Here is a 14,744-nt window from a genome sequence, read left to right on the forward strand (position 1 = left end):
GGGGGAAGCTGTGACCACCAGGATACATGAAGAAGATTGCACCACTGAACACAAATATTCTACCACAGAAGTTCACACCATAATTACAGGGAATCAGAACAGTTCAATTTAACAAACAAGAAGAAAAAAAGAAGAAACCCACGAACAATGAGGAAACAAAGAAACAACCCCCAACTGAAGGGAAACGAGGAAGCCTCAGGAAAAATGCTAAATGAAATAGAGGAAACTCAAATATCAGATAGTGAGTTCAAAACAATGATTACCAGGAAGTTCAATGAACTCACAATGAGCTTTCAGAAATTAGAGGGAAACTACATCAATCTCACTGCAAACTATATAAACATGAAAAAGGAAATAGAAACTCTCAACAAAGGTCAAGAGGAAATGAAGAATACAATTTCTGAACTGAAGAACACAGTAGTAGGAATGAAAAGCAGGATTGATGAAGCAGAAGATCGGATTAGTGAGCTGGAGGACAAAGTAGAAAACAGCAACCAGAAAGAGCAAGAAAAGGACAAGAGGCTCAGAAAGAATGAGGAGGGATTAAGAGAAATGCAAGCCAATATGAAATGTAATAATATCCATATAATAGGGATACCAGAAGGAGAAGAAGAAGAGCAAGGAATCGAAAACCTAGTTGAACAAGTAATGAAGGAGAACTTCCCTAATTTGACGAGAGAAAAAGTCACACAAATCCAGGAAACACAGAGAGTCACAATCAAGAGAAACCCAAAGAGGCCCACCTCAAGACACGTCATAATTAAAATGGCAAAAGTTCAAGACTAAGGGATAATATTAAAAGCAGCAAGGGAAAAACAGGAAGTAACTTACAAGGGAGCCCCAATAAGGCTAATAGCTGACTTCTCAATGGAAACATTTCAAGCCAGAAGAGAATGGCAAGAAATATTCCAAGTAATGAGAACCAGAGGTCTGCAACCAAGGCTACTTTATCCAGCAAGGCTCTCAATCAAGATATAGGTCAAATAAGAAGCTTCCCAGACAAAAGAAGTCTACAAGAATACACCTCCACCAAACCAGCTCTGCAAGAGGTGCTAAAGGGACTGCATTAAGGAAAGGAGGGAAGAGAGAGAGAGAGAGAGAGAGAGGGAGGAACACATGTACATAAAAGGCAATGAATAAGGACCTATAAATAATAACCTTAAACTTCAATGTATTAAATGCTCCAATCAAGACATAGAATAGCTAAGTGGATAAGGAAACATGACCCACATATATGCTGCCTACAGGAGACCCACCTCAGGATAAAAGATCTGCACAGGCTGAAAGTGAAGGGCTGGAAACAAATTTTCCAAGCAAATGGACAGGAAAAAAATGTTGGGGTAGCAATAGTCATATCAGACAAAATAGACTTCCAAAAAAGGGCCATAACGAGAGACCCAGAAGGTCACTTCACAATACTGAAGGGAAGAATCCACCAAGAAGACTTAAACATTCTAAATATATATGCACCCAACATAGGAGCACCCAAATACATAAAGAAAATCTTAGAGGACTTCAAGAAAGATATGGACAGCAACACAATTATAGTGGGAGATTTTAACACCCCACTATCAAAAATGGACAGATCTTCTAAACAAAATATCAACAAAGACATTGTGACACTGAACAATACCCTTGATGAAATGGACTTTACTGATATATACAGAGACCTCCACCCAAAAGAAGCTAAATATACATTCTTTTCAAATGTACACAGAACATTCTCAAAGATAGACCACATGATAGGACACAAAACAGGCCTCAAGAATTTCAAGAAAACTGAAATCATACCAAGCATTTTCTCAGACCACAAGGGACGGAAGCTAGAAACCAACCTGAAGGAAAAAAAACAAAAACACCCAAAATCATGGAGATTAAATAGCATGCTATTAAACAATGAATGGGTCAAGAATATTAGGGAAGAAATCAAAAGGTTCCTGGAAACAAATGGAAATGAACTCACAACAACCCAAAACATATGGGACACAGCCAAGGCACTCCTGAGAGGGAAGTTCATAGCAATACAGGCCCACCTAAAAAGGTTAGAAACATTCCAAACAAACAACCTAACCCTACGTCTACAAGAACTCGAGGAACAACAACAAAGGCAGCCCAGAGCAAGCAGAAGGAAGGAAATAACCAAGATCAGAACAGAATTAAATGACATAGAGACTAAAAGCACAATTCTAAGGATCAATGAATCCAAGAGCTGGTTCTTTGAAAAGATAAACAAAATCGACAAGCCTTTAAGCAGACTCATCAAGAAAAAAGAGAGAAGACCCAAATAAACACAATCAGAAATGAAAGAGGAGAGATTACAACAGATACCACAGAAATACAAAGGATTGTAAGAAATTACTACAAAGAGCTGTATGCCAAGAAATTTGAAAACCTAGATGAAATGGACAACTTTCTAGAAAAATATAATCTTCCAAAACTCAATGAGAAAGAAGCAGAAAGTCTGAACAGACCAATAACAACAAAAGAAATTGAAGCAGTAATCACAAAACTCCCAACACACAAAAGCCCGGGACCAGATGGTTTCACAAGAGAATTCTACAAAGCATTTAAGGAAGAGCTAACCCCTATCCTTCACAGACTATTCCAAAAAATCCAAAAAGATGGGAGTCTCCCAAACTCTTTTTATGAGGCCAACATCATCCTAATTCCAAAACCAAATAAAGACACAACAAAGAAAGAAAACTTCAGGCCAGTATCACTGATGAACATTGACGCTAAAATCCTCAAAAAAAAAAAAAATACTGGCAAACCGCATCCAACAATACATTAAAAAGATTATACACCATGACCAAGTGGGATTCATTCCAGGGATGCAAGGATGGTTCAATATTTGCAAGTCAGTAAATGTAATACATCACATAAACAAAAGCAAAGACAAAAACCACACGATCATATCAATTGATGCAGAAAAAGCATTTGATAAGGTACAGCACCCATTCATGATAAAAACACTCGGCAAAGTGGGAATAGAGGGAGCATTCTTCAACATAATAAAGGCCATATATGAGAGACCTTCAGCCAACATCATTCTCAATGGACACAAATTAAAATATTTTCCACTAAGATCAGGAACAAGACAAGGCTGTCCACTTTCACCACTTCTATTCAATATAGTACTGGAGGTTTTAGCCACAACAATAAGACAAGAAAAAGAAATAAAAGGCATTCAAACCAGAAAGGAGGAAACAAAACTGTCTCTGTTTGCGATGACATGATAGTATACATAGAAATCCTATAGACTCTACCAAAAAACTGCTTGACCTAATAAATCAATTTGGCAAAACAGCGGGATACAAAGTCAATATCCAGAAATCAAAGGCATTTCTATACACCAACAATGAAACAGCAGAAGCACAGATCAAGGAAAAAATCCTATTTGAAATAGCAAAAAGAAAAATAAAATATATAGGAATAAAGCTAACCAAAGAGGTAAAAGACCTGTATTCAGAAAGCTACACAACACTCAAGAAAGAAATCAAGGAAGACAGAAACAAATGGAAACATATACCGTGTTCATGGATTGGAAGAATTAATATCATCAAAATGTCCATACTACCCAAAGCAATTTACACATTCAATGCAATTCCTATTAAAGTACCAATGGCATATTTCACAGACATAGAAGAAACACTTCAAAAATTTATATGGAATTATAAATGACGCCGAATAGCTGCTGCAATTTTGAGAAAGAAGAGTAAAGTAGGAGGGATCACAATACCCAACACTAAACTATATTACAAGGCCACTGTAATCAAAACAGTCTGGTACTGGCATAAAAACAGGCACATAGACCAATGGAGCAGAACAGAGAGCCCAGAAATAAGCCCAAGTCTCTATGGTGAATTAATATTTGACAAAGGAGGCAGCAACATAAAATGGAATAAAAATAGCCTCTTCAACAAATGGTGTTGGGAGAACTGGACAGCCATGTGCAAAAAAAATGAAACTTGAGCACCAACTTACACCACATACAAAAATAAATTCAAGGTGGATAAAAGACTTAAATATAAAACGTGACATCATTAAAGTCCTAGAGGAGAATGTAGGTAGGAAAATCTCAGATATTTCACGAAGAAACTTTTTTACTGACTTGTCCCCTAGAGCAAGGGACATAAAGGAAAGAATAAACAAATGGGATCTCATCAAAATTAAAAGCTTCTGCACAGTTAAAGAAAACAGTATCAAAATTAAAAGAGAACCAACTGTATGGGAAAACATATTTGCCAATGACACCTCAGACAAGGGTTTAATCTCCAAAATATATAGAGAACTTACACGACTGCACGCTAAGAAGACAAGGAATCCAATTAAAAAGTGGGCAAAGGACTTGAACAGACACTTTTCCAAGGAGGACATACAGAAAATCCAAAGACACATGAAACAATGTTCAATATTGCTAGCTATCAGAGAGATGCAGATTAAAACCACAATGAGATACCACTTCACACCAGTCAGAATGGCCATCATAAACAAAGCAACAAACAACAAGTGTTGGAGAGGTTGTGGAGAAAAGGGGACCCTAGTGCACTGTTGGTGGGACTGCAGACTAGTACAACCACTATGGAAAGCAGTATGGAACTTCCTCAGAAAACTAAAAATGGATCTGCCTTTTGACCCTGTGATTCCACTGCTGGGACTCTATCCTAAGAATACTAAAACACCAATTCAAAAGAACCTATGCATCCCAATGTTCATAGCAACACAATTTACAATAGCTAGATGCTGGAAGCAACCAAGATGCCCATCAGTAAATGAATGGATCAAAAAAGTATGGTACATTTACACAATGGAATTCTATGCAGCAGAAAGAAAGAAGAAGCTCCTACCCTTTGCAACAGCGTGGATGGAGCTGGAAAACATTATGCTAAGCAAAACAAGCCAGGCAGTGAAAGACAAATACCATATGATCTCACCTTTAACAGGAACCTAAATAACAAAACAAAGAAACAAGCAAAATATAACCAAAGACACTGAAATAGAGGACAGGCTGATGGTGACCGAAGGGGAGAGAAGAGGGAATTTAAGGGGACAGTGGGAAGGGTTCACAGGAACAAACTTAAAGGACACATTGTCATAGACTAAGGGGAGGGTGGTAATGGGAGGGAATTGGGGAGGGTGCGAGGGGGGACTGGATTGGGAGTAAAAAGGAGAAAACTATTTGAACAATGATTAAAAAATAATAATAAAAAAATTAAAAAAGACTGTAAATACAAATTTGGAAAAAAAGAAGAATGCTGTTACCAAATTAAAAAAAAAAACACAGAATGGATGTCATTAGTAATATTAGCATTAAGTGTAAGGGACCAGTTTGTTTTGGTCTGGCAAATGTGACTCAGCTCTGTATGGAAAACCTACAGAAGTGAGGTGTTAGGCAGAAGCCAGACCTTCAAACCGAATTTTCCCATGGGAATCAGGCCTAGAAAATGCATACAGACTGTTATGGTTTGCTCTTTCTTAAACTCCCTCACCCAGGTCTGAAACAGTAGATGTGTATTATCTATTTTCAAGGTAATTTTGAAAGCCTGTGTAAATTTTCCCAATGATGGAGCTAATCAGCTCACCGCCTTTTCCTTCTTCATTTGTTATTTTCATTTCTTTGATTGTACCTAAAATGTAGACAACAATATTCTATCTAACAGATAATAAATCTTTCTTTGATGTAAGACCCAAGAAAAACAATAAAAGCTTGTCTAGGCAAGGGTCAGGGCACTCTCGTCTTGAGATAGTGGCCATGCCACCCCCTTTTTCTCCACAGGATTGCTGTAGCCTGTGCATTCATTCTCATCTTTAGTCACAGCAGGCAAACTCTGCTGGCCGGAGTCTGCCACAATAAGAACTATAGCAAAGTTGATCAGAACAAGTGCCATAAGCAATGAATCCATGTGAGGAGAAAGCTGACAATATCAATCATGCTTAAAAACATTTAGGTCATATTGGGTCTTCATTATTAATATGTGAGAAAATACAGAGTTCATTGGAATGAGAGATTTTGTTGCAAAAAAAATAAAGTATATATTTTGCAATTAAAATCTATACTTGTACCCTGGCTGGCGTAGCTCAGTGGATTGAGCGCGGGCTGGGAACCAAAGTGTCCCAGGTTCGATTCCCAGCCACGGTACATTCCTGGGTTGCAGGCCATAACCCCCAGCAACTGCACATTGATGTTTCTCTCTCTCTCTCTCTCTGTCTCCCTCCCTTCCCTCTCTAAAAAATTAAAAAAAAAACCCTATACTTGTGTTTATTCCTGTGAATAAGACAGAATACACAAATTAGTTAAATACAGTAATTTTGACTGTGCCCTTTATTGATTTAAAGCTGGAGAGACCAGCCATATAATCAGGCATGGAAGTCAAAGACATGTGTGGCACTAGGTTAAAGATAACATTTTGTTACTGAACAACAATGGCAATTCTGGTAGGAACCCAGCTTCCTGTGGCTCGCCAGCCCCAAAGTGGGACTGTGGGTTTGCCAGTCTCTAGGAGTTCCTTTGCACACCCATTCGAGGTGCTGGCAACCTAAACATGCCTAGCTAGTGAAAAGGAAATAGGTCTGGGAAAAGGCCATGAAACAAGTTACAGGTGAGGACTGCTTTGAGAAAACCATAGTATGGGAACCATGGTTTGTAAGATGGGTTAGTAGATTTGCTTGTGAGTACTCTTTGGAATAATGAAATCACAGATACTAGTTTTGTTCACATGTTCTCAGGTTTCTTGGATTTTTCTGATTATATCTTTTGGCTTGTATGCCCAGGCCAATAAAGGCAGTTCTGTGCTGGCTTCTAGAGGGAGGCTACTGGGTAGTATTTTGGAAGACTGAAGTATGTACTGGTATTATCCAATGTCCAAAGAGGTATTGATTAATTATTATAATATTGTGTGGTCTACATGTGTTTTGAATCATGAGGAAAGCTGGCCCATGCATGTCTCTGTAAGTTATCATACCATCATGGAATTGAAACATTATTGTCAACAGACTGATGGGATGAAATTAGTTACATCAATGCATTTATGTCATTGCATAATAGGGTTATGCCACAGACTGAGAATCACTTGAGGGTACAGAGAAGGGAAGAGGCCTCAAAACCTCTTCCTGTTAGTAAGACACAGGAAGAAAAGGAGAAGGAGAAGATGAATCAATGTTCTGAACCCAGGGGGTCCAGGATTGGTGGCAGGAAAAACTTCCTCACCACCACTCTTTGCAAGCTGCCACTGAAGTAGAGACCACAGAGGCAATGGCTCCACCCCTGTATGATGAAGGATGGGTCTCCCACTCAAAGACCAGTCAGAGTACCCAATTTGGCCATGGAGCATCTGCATCTGGAGCAAGGCAGTTTCCTTTGAAGCAATACCCTATAGGTGAAGTAAATCAGCAAGGCCAACATGCTGGTTTCTGTTGGGCTCATACTTCATTCTCCACTTCACACTTACTGAATTGAAAGAATTCAAACCCCCCACATAGGGATGATCCTCAGAGAATGGCAGATCATATTGCCTTCATTTATGCCAAACATCATTCAAACTGGGTAGGTGTATAGACTCTTCTAAATGCTCTGTTAACTGCAGATGAGAGATAGCTGGTTATAAATTAGGCTAATGAAGAGGCCCAATATATCCACCAAGAGAATCCTGATGGGATGTCCAACCCAACTGGGGCAATTCCCTTGACAGAGTAAAACTGGTATCCATATGGTGGAGGTCTAGCCTTCCTGGAATATTACAGAAAGTGTATACTGGAAGGGCTTAAGCAAAGGGTCCCCAAGCAAAAGAGCCTAAATATAATACTGGCTATTCAACACAGATCAGACGAGGATCCTTCAGGATTTTTAGAAAGGATCTATCAGGCCTATAGCAAGCACACTAATGCTTACTTAGAGGTACAAGAGAATGTGTGAATGGTAAACATTACTTTTATTGGGCAAATTACCCCAGACATTAGAAGGAAATTCAAGAAGTTAGATGGGGCATTGAGAACAAATCCCTCTCAGTTGGTGGGCATAGCTTTTAAAGTGCACAGGAAGCAAGGAAGGAAAAGCAGGCCATGATGTTCTTAGGAACAGGGTGATGAGGCCAAAGGAAGAAGCAGGACCCTAAAGGAAGGAGGAGAGGGCCACCAGGTGTGAATCAATGTGCCTATTGCAAGGAGAGGGCCACTGGAGAGGGGAAAGCCCAAAGCTAAAAAGATTAATTATTTTAGAGTTTTGTATAAATGTAATCATACAGTATGTACTCCCTTGTGCCTGGCTTATTTTGGTCAGAAAAATATTTTGTGGATTTGTTCATGTCATTGTATCAGTTGTATAAATGTATGACAGACCAGTAAACCAGAGCAAGTGGAATAGGGAAACTGAGTAGATTGTTAAATGGCCGAGAGTTTTAGCCATCTAGTAAATTGCTATCTTCCCTAAATGAAGGGCACTAAATAGTGAATGGTTTACACTTATCCTCCCCAATCAGAGGGTAAACAGCGTAAATCACACTACTAAGCAAAATAGACTAAGCTGAAATCCAATTAGTGCCTCCACAACCAAAGACAAATGAAAGATCTGGACGACTCTAGGTCCAGAATAGCAGCTAGCTGGACAATGGACCAGTCCCTGTGACATCTTGTTGACAACACATTCTTCCCTAAAGCTAATGGGAATCAAACCCTGGATCCACCACACACGGATAAAACGGGCACCATATGTAAAGGATGCAGACCCTGCTGCTGTGGTTAATGCTGAAAAGGAAAGCCGGACTTGCACTCCAGAAGGAGATTTGAAATTCCTCTTCTGGAAAAGGACATTTACTCCCAACACAGGGTGCGGGCATGTCTTTTTTACTTTATGTACTTGTAAAGCTAGGGACTTTAAGCTGCCAGGTACTGAGTTTGAGTATGGTCCTTCACAGTGTAGAAAAAAAAGAAAAAACAAGGATTGAAAGTAAGTTATAGCTATTTCTGAATGAGTAAAGGCATACAAAAAGGTTAAGAAAGTTTTAAACCTGGAGGAAAGAAAACCTCACTCTTGTGTACAATTATTCTTTGCTTGCTTGGTTCTTTTGCTTGTTTTCTGATCTTATGGAGTCTTAGTTTAAACTTTATTGTTTTGGGTATATCAGAAATCCTCTGTCTCTACTGTTTGGCCATTAGGACCTGGAAGAGGTCATCTGTGAAACTGGTTAGAATGCCTTTACCATTTGGGACCTAGGAAGGGTCATTGGGTACCAGTGGAATCTGGCTTGGGGCAAGAAAGCATATCTTTGTCATCACACCAGGTGGTGAGAGGTCATGTCTCTGTCAAGGGACCAGTGGACACACCGGTAGATGAGAGAGTGACACTACCGGTGAGGCTTTGGGACATTTGGGACTTAAGAAATGTCACCTGTATGACCAGTTAGTGGGACCAATGGGAAATGGAACTTGATTTAAAGGCTTATTCCATCCCCCCTCTTCCTTTGGAACTTTTTCTTTGCTATGGATTTTGCTTTGTTTATGTTCTGAGAGAAAACTAAGGTTTCTAAAGGAGAGTTAAAACTTCACAGAAAGTGGGAAAGTAAACAATGAAAGGTATAAGGCATAGAAATGCAATTTCAGGGAATATTAAAACAAGATTTTCCTTCACATTTTTGTATTTTTTTCTCCCTACCTGATCCTTCCAGAATTTGGCATTCTGAAAGAGTGAGTAATGACATAAGGTTTCTTTGCATAAAATGAATAAGACCAGTTGCCATTGGTGGTTATATTAATCAGGGCATTAACTGGAATGTCATGCCTGAGGAAGCAGTGACTGGACTCTGGCTGTTACCAGAAAACCTTGAGGAACTGAGATTGACTTTCAAAGCTAACTAAAACCCCCTGGAAAAATAGCCTGGTACCTTGTCTGGCCATGCAGTTCATGGCAGTCTTTCCAGGAAAGGAAGAAAGATTGCTTTCCTGAAAGATGGCAAGGAGGAACCCTAAGACATGACAGAAACCTCAAGGAATTGAGGGAAGCAGGAACCACAGGCAAAGCCATATGGCAGTTGTGTGGCTTGGCTTCTGTGTCTTGAAAGGCTGACTGAAGGGTAAGTCTAAAGGCTCCTTTTGTGAGTTCCAGCAAAGCAGACTTAAATATCCTATATGATCATTTGCTGCTCTTGTTATGTTTATGCAAATGAACAGGGAAAAAATAAAACTGGACTTAATGAAGTCCCTTTGATGACAATGAGGGTGATTTTAAGGAGAAAAACTGTGGTTCAAGGAAAATCACAGTGCTCAGTGGTGGACATTGCTCTAGTGCAGCTAAAGGTCTTCAAAGTTTTGTTTTCACCTGTAAGTTAAACTGGGTTTGTGATATCATCAGAGATGTTCAATTTCCAAGGAGTAGTTGTCAAAATTGTCATTGATGTCATTCGGCAAAGTTCTTGAAACTAGAATGTCTTCTCAAATGACAGTCTTGCAGACCCAGAGACTGATTTTTGAGTTGTTGTGCAAATTAACCTGTGTGTTCTCATTTCTGTTTTAATAGGGCATATGCCTATGACCTCATTACCTGGGTGGTTGTTTAGCCAGAGACCCAAGACAATATAGGTCTTACATGAAAAGCCCATCACCACCTTCTGCAACTCAGTGGTTTGGCTGAACTAAGTGGTTGGGTTGGTGAACTATGGGGTAGTCTGTGGGCTTTATTTAGAACTGGTTTCCTTTTATGCCCTAATAGCTTGAACAAAAAGAGCCCAGTGGTGTTAAAGGGGGGATCCTAGAATATTTCCCCTCACCTTGAGTTAAGTATACTGGGTAAAATAGCTTCTGACAGGTATGACATGCTTTGCGCACATTCCTCCAAGAGAGACACTTTTTCTTAATCAGAGATATTATGTAATTGATCCCTACCTTTGTCATTTACTGGTGATAGTTCTTATTGTTCCTTCTATCTCCCTTGCCATTTGTCACCTCCAGAGTATGACAAGGATGCCAACTTGTCCAGAAACTCTATTCTTTGGACATTGCATAAGCCACTTCCCAGGGACAGTCAAGTGACCTTAGCTTTGCAAGATCCTTCTCCCTCAAGTGAAGGCCTCCCTCCACTCCAGACCCATTTTCTTTAGTGATCTCAGGACTAGGAGATAGGTGCGACATCCATGGAAAGCAGAAAGTAACTACGGTAGAATGAAACCTTCACCTGTTTGCCTCTGTAAGAATATAAAGGTCCAGAAGTGTTAAATGGGGGAAATGATACAGGGAGATCTGACCAAATCACTGGAGAGAAGTAGGGAGACTCTGTAGGAGGAGTTTGTCAGACAATGATAAATACTCTAGGATGGGATTGTCTTAGAAGCTGAATGCTTCCAGAGCACATGGAATTATGGACAAGGAAATTAGGAATAAAAGAAGCACTCTTGGGCTCTTGGTTGAGCTCTCTCTGGGTCTTGGGATCTGTTCCTTGAGGATACCTAGAATATCATGCTGAAGCTACCTGTGTTTTCCCAACAACAGTATTTTGGATGACAAGGAACACTGGGCACAGTCTAGGATCAGGCTGGACTATCAGAAGGTGGTGGGTTTATTCTTTGAGTGTTCTAGAAGGAATGGGCTCTGAGGCAGAAGCCTGCTATTCTTCCAAAATTGTGTAACTTTTGTATACTATGTTGTTTTATTTTCTAAACTAACCCTAGAAAAATAAGATAGCTAAAAACTAACAAGGGGATGATAGTTTGGGAACCCAGGTGTTAGAGGTTAGCCTTAATTTATAAGTTTAAGTGATTAAAGTTGTGATTTGATAGGCTTAAGTGACTGCTTTTGAATAAAGACTCTTTCTTTTATCACCAAGCCTTTTCCTCTGGAATTTTGCCTAGAAGGTGGGGGCTGGCAGAAGGGCCGCAATTTCTGTTCAGTAATAACTACAGCCCGTAACTGAACTCACAATTGTATACATAATATGGGGAAATAGGAATGTGGCCATAACTATGAAGGGTTTTCCCAGGGGGGAGATACAGAAAAATTAAAGGATGACATAAAAGGATTGCATAAAGGCATGGTCAAGAAAAGTTATTGAATTGCCTCATGAGTTATGGGGATTAAACAACAGAGGTTTTTACAAAGCTCTTTCCCCATTGGGTGGGTGAGAATTTCTGAGGGGAAACTGGATTAAATTCTTGGGCCAGCCAATCATCAAAAGGAAATAAGAAGATATATGAGCTGGCAATAAATTGTTCTACATTGCATGAGATGAAGACTCATCTTAGGAAAAAGAATTATTTATAGCAGAGTGAAAGGAATAAGTAAAACAGTAATTAAATTTTCATCTCTAGGAATGTGGCAAATACCCATATTAACTAAGAAGTTGCTTAGAAGTGCCTAAAACATGATAAATGTAAGACAGGTAATACATTCAATTTTAACAGCAAAATGTAAAGACAATTAAATGTATACATTTTTTAAAGAAAAATTGATTAAGGAATCATAAACCCAATTGGACTCCTTTTAGTCCCACATTCTACTTCCCCATTTCCCTTTTCTATGACTTTGTATTTACATCCACATAGTCAAGATGCCAACACAACAAAAGATTTTCACTGCTTGAAAAATCTTTTCATGATTCCCTTTTCTAAAATGTGCCCTTATCTACCTGTGGATAGCCTATTTTAAACAGGGTTTTAGAGCAGACGTCCTAAATGGGTAGTGTTTTACATAGAGCTAGCACCCAAGCAGCCTACCTCTTGCTAGGGTGTTTGATGTGTGATTGAAATGACTAAATATCCTTTCCTTCTTCCTAAGTCTTACAAGGTAAATGCACATAGAAAGTGCTTAATGATATAGAAGTTAACTAAATCCAGTCACCAAGTCTAGTCTTTCTTCTCCAATAACTGCAGTGTTGTATTTTAAGGATGATGCAAAGCTGGGAAGAAGGGAAGAGGACACAGCAAATGAAAAGACCATTTCCTAAAGAACTAGTGACATATTTCACAGATATAAAACAAACACTTCAAAAATTTATATGGAACCATAAATGACCCTGCATGGCTGCAGCAATTTTGGGAGAGAAGAGCAAAGTAGGAGGATCACAATAACTCATATCAAACTGTATTACAAGGTCACTGCAATCAAAACAACCTAGTATTGGCATAAGAACAGACACACATAGCAGAGGAACAGAAGAGAGAGCTCAGAAATAAACCAAAGTCTCCATGGTAAATTAATATCTGACAAAGCGGACAACAGCAAAAAATGGAGTAAAAATAGCCTCTTCAACAAATGGTCTTGGGAGATCTAGACGGCTACATGCAAAAAAAATGAAACTCAATCACCAACTTACACCATACACAAAAATGAATTCAGGGTGAATAAAAGACTTAACTATTAGTTGTGACACCATAAAAGTTCTAGAGGAAAACACAGACAGGAAAATCTCAGATATTCCACTGCAGCAATATTTTCACTGATATGTCCCCTAGAGCAGGGGACATAAGAAAAGAGTAAACAAATGGGACCTCATCAAAATAAAAAGCATCTGCATGGCTAATAAAACAGCATTAAAATGAAAAGAGAACCAACTGTGCGGGGAAACATATTTGCCAGTGATACCTCAGACAAGGGATTGATCTCCAAACAACACAATTAAAAATAGTCAAAAGACCTGAACAGACACTTCTCTAAGGAGGACATACAGAGGTCCTAGAGAAATATAAAAGGATGCTCAACATCACCAGTCATCAGAGAGATGCAAATAAAACCACAATGAGGTACGATTTCACACCAGTGAGAATGGTCATCACAAACAAATCAACAAACATCTAGTGCTGGAGAGATTGTAGAGAAAGGGAACCCTAGTGCACTGTTGGCTGGAATGCAGACTGGTGCAGCCACAGTGGAAAACAGTATGGAATTTCCTCAGAAAACTAAAAATGGAACTGTCTTTTAACATGGCTGGGATTATATTCTATGAACCCTGAAACACCAATCCAAAGGAACCTATGCACCCCAATGTTCATAGCAGCACAATTTACAATAACCAAGTGCTGGAAGCAACCTAAGTTTCCATCAGTAAATGAGTGGATCAAAAATCTATGGTACATTTACACAATGGAATGCTATGCAACAGAAAGAAATAAGGAGCTCCTAACCTTTGTGAAATCATGGATGGAGCTGGAGAGCATTACGCTAGGTAAATAAGCCAATGGGTGAAAGACAAATACCATATGCTCTCACCTTTAACTCGAACCTAATAAAAAACAAACAAACAAACAAACAAACAAGCAAAATATAACCAGAGACATTGAAATTAAGAGCAATCTGACAGTAACCAGAGGGAAGGTGGGAGGGGATAATAATGAGGGGAAAGGGGGAGGGGTTTTCAGGAAAAACTATGAAGGACACATGGAAAAAAACAAGGGAGGGTGGAATCAGGGGAGGGAGGTGAGATGGCTAGGGTTGGGGGTGGTAGGGTGCAAATGCAGACAACTGTACTTGAACAACAGCAAAATAATTTTAAAAAAGAAGGTAATAAGAAAGCCATTTATACTTCAGTAATTTTTTGTTACCTAATGCCTGGCTCATAATAAAAGCAGGAGAAAAAAGAGATAGTTCCTGTGCTTACTAAAGTTTAGCATTTTTTATTGAATAAACACTTGTCATATTGTTGTAAACCTTTGATTAGTTTCCAATGTCCTGAATGCCTCAGTGTTGACAATATATTTTTTTTTTGGCCAGTGGTTTTGCTGCTTTTGTTTTTGTTTTTGTTTTTAATTGTCAAGTCCTCAACTTTC

Source organism: Phyllostomus hastatus, unplaced genomic scaffold (assembly GCF_019186645.2).
Source record: "Phyllostomus hastatus isolate PE091 unplaced genomic scaffold, TTU_PhHast_1.1 phas_contig_84, whole genome shotgun sequence".
Lineage (NCBI taxonomy): Eukaryota > Metazoa > Chordata > Mammalia > Chiroptera > Phyllostomidae > Phyllostomus > Phyllostomus hastatus.